The following is a 5,839-nucleotide window of genomic DNA, read 5'->3' on the forward strand; positions in this document are numbered from 1 at the left end:
GGATTTTCTGGGCAGTCTCACTTTGGGGTGCGGCAGCGGGGAGTGACGCCCTGCGGTGGGTTGAAGGTTCGCCTGACTACACCACTGCGCTGATCTATGTGTTCAGGGGCCGCTTGCTTAGCTGGCGGGTGGTCCCCCAAGAGGACATTCCCGACTAAGCTCACGGTTCCCGGACCCTGGGTAGACGTGCTACTCAGCCCCTGTTCTTCCGGTCTCTGCCAAGGCAGCTTCTCCATGGCTCTACGCCATGGTGACTGGCCAAGCTATTAGGCAAGGAAGGATGGACGCAAGGGCAGCTGGTAGAGCGCTGCACCCTTGGCGTCAGGCGCGTTGGCCCAAGAAGCTTCGGGCGGCCTTCGCTCGGGCCAGCAAGGCCGAGACTACCATTCCCTCTATGTGTTGCCTCTTTTGATAACCACCCTTTGTTCTTATTAGCTTAATATGTGATGCATATTTTACTTTTATCGAAGATAATAAACTTATTTTTGCATTGCAGCGCAATGCTTGAAGCTTGCTTCTACTCCGCCATGGGTTGACCCGGTACTGCACTATCTCCGAATCGGCCCACTCGCCTCCGCGAGGATGAGTACAACACTATTCTCAATAAGAACGACGTGTTAGGATTCCCCAAGGATATTGGGGTGAACTGCGAGGATGAGGCGACTATCCGAAGCCTTGGTGTCACGCCGACCAAGTGACGCGGTATTCGCCGCCTTTCGCTCGCGTTTGGAAGTGCGCTAGCTGTGTTCACACTTACAATTGCTTTGGAAAAGTAAGTCTTTGTGTCCAAAATTTATATATTGCAGCCCCTTTCTTCTGTTGACGCATACATTCTCCAAGTTTTTTTTAAAACCGCATTTAATAAACATAATGAGCAGTTGGTTTTACTGTTTCCAAGGAAAATTTTAAGTGTGTATGTGACAAAGCAGACTTGTTTAGCTATTTTCACTTTTGGAGTTTGCGCATGTCAGAAAAAAATGAAAGAGCTTGTATTGCGTGCTGGTGTTTCTGTTTACAGTCGCAGTGACAAGCGAAGGCATTTTTATTTCACGTCTTCACGAGACGTCTTACCCTGAAGGCATGTGCTCTCACGACGTCTTTGTATGTACACTGTTCCCCATCACAAAATAAAATCGCGAGGAACAGCAGAGGACGCACCCCAGACACACCTGCAGCTTTCCTTGTAAAGCAGCGGCGCATTTCGGAACAACCACCAAGCACTTTATGTACAAGTGACTAATGCTTACAAATTGCATATTGCTGCCCGGCCCTGCATGTGAATACACCTACATCTGTGTAAACAAGATATCACTTGTCCTCGCTAGCACTTGGGACAATGTATTGTCCGTCTCCATCACGTTTGATCTTGCACTGCATGTCATCTGGTAACCTCTTCAAGAGCCTCTCATGCAGGAGCCTGTGATCGAACACACGCGAATAAGCATTATCGAGAATTCTGTGCTGGAAGCGCTTCTCCCACACAACAAGGACGAATTCAGTGAGAGCCACAACAATAAATGATTTTGTTCTGTGTACTACGATGTCTTTCAAAATACTTACAGAGGCTTCCTAATATTTGTTGGTATAGTGACTTCTGTGCTCATTTTCAACATGAAAAGCAACACCCATTCTTGCTTGTCGAAGTAATGCTGATGAACACGGCTAGCATGGCCCTTGTGCTACTGAGAGTGAAATTGTACTGCTGCTTCTTGGAATTTCGCTTGGTGAGCATGCATGACCTGCATATGTGCACATATACATTATGAAACCGTTGCACAAGTAATCGAGGTCTCTCACAGCAATTAAACGGAAAGATATTTCAGGATCACCGACTGTTGCACTCAGACTTCGGTAACTTGGAGTAAAACAGTTAGTGAACACACTTAAAAAACTAGATGTATCCGTGTCAGTCTTATTGTTTTGTTTGAGTCTGTCTTACCATTAAAGCTTAGCAACACTAGACAAAATATGCAAAGGCAATGCATGAACTGATAGCTTCAACTTCTGAAAGCATTGAAAGTGTAGAGAGTTAATTAGACGTTCGATTTATGAAAGCGAGGGTATAAAAATTACGACACACTTAAAACTTACACACCTCAGTGTTTTTACCCTATTCAGTGTGTCAACTCTTTGTATAAAAAACAATACCTCACATAAAAACTGAATATATACAGTAAGCTTCCGTTTATTCACTCAGAATTAGTACTTGTTTTTTTTAATTCGAAGTGAAGCTTCACAACTTGCACTCACAGACGCGCACACCAAGGGAGGCACCAGTGGTGATCGTGGGGTAAGCCGAAGCCCCTCAAAATGTTCGCCTGACCATTGTTTCCCCAAGAGGTAACATGGTCGTAACACAATAGCTGCACCCCCCCCCCCCACCCCTGAAAAAACTCACTTATCATGGGTGCCCTCTTCTACAACAAAATAATCTGGTGCCGCCCTCGGCCAACCTCTGGCCAACACCCCCATCTTTTGTAACCTAAGTTAGAATTTTCATGGATGATTTTGCCCTTCACCAGTAAACAAGTGTGCACTTGACACAATGAAGACCTTCAGTTAAAAACTATGATACCTTCTGAAAAATGTACATGAGCAGCTTCTTTCTACTTTGGCAGACTCCATTCTTTGTAAGTGTTAGCAGCGCCGTTCATCCTAGTCCGCATGAAAATGGCGCAGCAGCTGTCTGGCATCTGGCCAGTTCTCAAACAATGCTGCCTTTTCAGTGGCACAGTTGTCAAAAGTAAAGGCATCCAGTGCCTGCATACAAGACGACTAAACAAAAGAGTCTATAGCTATGAAAATCAAAAACTAAATTGCAAAGATGCGAGATGCCGGCACTTAGAGTGTTCACTAGATGAACGGATGAAGAGATGGACATAAACACCGACGGACATACATACATACATACATACATACATACATACATACATACATACATACATACATACATACATACATACATACATACATACATACATACATACATACATACATACATTTATACATACATACATACATACATACATACATACATACATACATACATACATACATACATACATACATACATACATACATACATACACACATATGGACGGACGGAGGGACGGATGGATGAACGCAAACACAGATGAACGGACTGATGGGCAGACAGACAGACGAACGGACACGTCCAGCGGATAATTCACAGTTTGCCGATAAAACCCTTCGAAGCTTCGCTCCATTCATCATCACTCAATGCCCCGCAGGGGTGTCTCTGCAAGCAGGCGTTTGGTGTGTAGCGACACCACGGACCCGAGCTAACGGGGGAGTTTTGACTCCCTCCCACGCCTAGCCGTGCGTGGCTTTGCCGTGTCCGGGGAAAAGGGGATCCTGGGGGTTGAGCCGACGCTGGGTGCTTGGACCTTTAAGGCCCCCCGGCAGAGGCAACACACCCCTTTGGCCCCGGCTTCACGTAGACGGCACCCCTGGGCTGACCCACCCAGGGGAAATCGGCAGTCGCCTTTTCCTATCTCTCTCTCCCTACATCTTCGTCTTTTGTTCTCACTTTACATCTTTCCTGTCTTCTCCTCACTTCATTTTACTTCCAATTTTTCCTGGCGGCAAGAGTTAACCTGGTGTAAATATCCAAACTTGGATAGATATATTAGGTTATGGCAGTGGCGTACTACTGGCGTTGTGCAGACATGTTTACATGTTCTGCCACGTCCCCTTGTTGGGCTCCGTGGTGGGTGGTTGGCGCCATTACTGAAGGAACTGCACTTTTCTATGGGATCACGAAACCCCTTATCCATTGATCGCCCCTTCAAAAGGTGGCGCACCGAAGCCAATGCAATGCCAATTTCAGAAAAACAAGACCATTTCCCTAAGTACTACGTTATTCATTGCGAAAGCTCGGACAAAAAAGCTCGCAACATCTCCCCATTTCTCGTGTTTAGGTGCCTAACCGAGACTATCGGAACTGGCTATAAGGCTACAAAGATGGCAAGCGGAGACTTGCTTGTGGAAGTTAAAGACAAGACACAGTTTCAGAAACTAGAAAAATTAGTAGCATTTGGGGACAAGCCCGTAACCGTCTCTGCGCACCGAACGATGAACACTGTCAAAGGCGTTGTGTCAGACGATGACCTAAAAGACCTAACGAATGATGAGCTTCTGGCTGGCTGGAAGGACGAAAACGTCGTTCACGTACAGCGTATCGTAGTGAGAAGAGAAAACAAAGAAATTCCAACCAAGCACATAATTGTGACCTTTGGGTGCTCCACACTACCGCAAGAATTAGTAACCGGCTATGTAAAATTGTCTGTGAGACCCTACATTCCGAATCCGCGGCGCTGCTTCAAGTGCCAAAGATTCGGACATGCTTCTCAGAGTTGCCGTGGGCAGCTTACCTGTGCACGGTGTGGTATCACAGGCCACTCTGCAGATGATGACTGCAAGGCCGAACCCCACTGTACGAACTGCGATGGAGAACACGCGGCGTATTCTAGATCCTGCACAGCATGGAAAAAAGAAAGAGAAATTATTACCATTAAAGTCACCCACAACATCAGTTTCCGCGAAGCAAGGCATCGGGTCTCCCCTTTCTATGCAACAAAATCATTTGCTGAAGTGGTGCAACAGGGGGCAGCACCACGACAGCATCAGGTGGCCGCCAAAGCTACGCACAGCGTGCTGGAGCGACCGCCGCTTGCCCCTTCTGCGGGAGCAGCCAAGGCTGCTCCGGCCTTACTCAACAAGGCCCCACCACGGGCGTCGACATGCATTGGCACGAGCCAAGGCAACGGGCAGACTGCGGGAACCCCGTCGACGTCCGGTGTAGAGGGTTTGAAGGCTTCATATCTTGAGCCGCAGCCCACGACGCCCAGAGATCGCTCGGCAGAGCGACGGTCCAACGCTTCTAATGAAGCTATGGACACAACGGCCAGTCAAACGGCACGTGCAGCGCCGAAGGAGCGGCGAGTTTCTCTCGACCGCTCCAAAAAAGACAAAAGACAAATTACAGGGCCTCCAAAAAGCTCTGTAAACTAAGTTTCCTTTTCCATAACCTGAAAGGTTATGGTACCATTCTGTTTTGACTTTAGTATCACACGAATGTCACCAAGGTTTTATTACCAACCAATCAATTCTTACTCCATTTTTCTGCTCAAGTTCACTGCCCAAAATGGCTTTTCTCCTCCATTGGAATTGTAGAGGACTCATTCACAACATAGGTGACATAAAAGATTTGCTAAGTAGTCTCTCTCCAATGGCTATGTGCTTACAGGAGACCAATCTGGAAGAAAAACACACCAACTTCCTCAGAGGTTTTACCGTAGTACGTCGCGATCGCATCCACGCTAGCCGGTTGTCCGGTGGCGTGGCTATTGTCGTCAAAAGTGGAATTGCAGTGAGAGAGATCACCATCAACAGTCACATCGAGGCCGTAGCCGTCACCATTTTAGCTCACAAAACTATTACCATATGTTCCATTTATATCCCCCCACACACGCATTTTTCAATTAAAGATATAGAGCATATTTTGGACCAACTGCCTGAACCGTTTATTATCGCAGGGGATTTTAACGCGCACGGAATGCTTTGGGGAAGCAGTACAACTGACACCAGAGGACAAACCCTCGAAGATTTTATTCTGAACAATGACGTATGTCTTTTAAATACTGGTAGCGTCACCTACTGCTCCCCAAGCACAGGAGCCACTAGCTGCTTAGATCTAGCGCTGTGCTCACCTTCGCTCTTTTGCGAACTAAAGTGGAGCGTGATAGATAATGTCTACGGCAGTGGCCATATGCCTGCTCTCATAAAATTAACACAAACCCTCCCCACCACTCAATCC

At 46.9% G+C, this 5,839-nt stretch overlaps 1 pseudogene; it reads left to right on the forward strand.

The window, feature by feature from the left end:
* The first annotated feature begins 394 nt into the window (after positions 1-394).
* On the forward strand, positions 395-573 carry LOC119168783 (U2 spliceosomal RNA; annotated as a pseudogene).
* The last annotated feature ends 5,266 nt before the right edge of the window (positions 574-5,839 follow it).

This window comes from Rhipicephalus microplus, chromosome 6, assembly GCF_043290135.1.
Source record: "Rhipicephalus microplus isolate Deutch F79 chromosome 6, USDA_Rmic, whole genome shotgun sequence".
Lineage (NCBI taxonomy): Eukaryota > Metazoa > Arthropoda > Arachnida > Ixodida > Ixodidae > Rhipicephalus > Rhipicephalus microplus.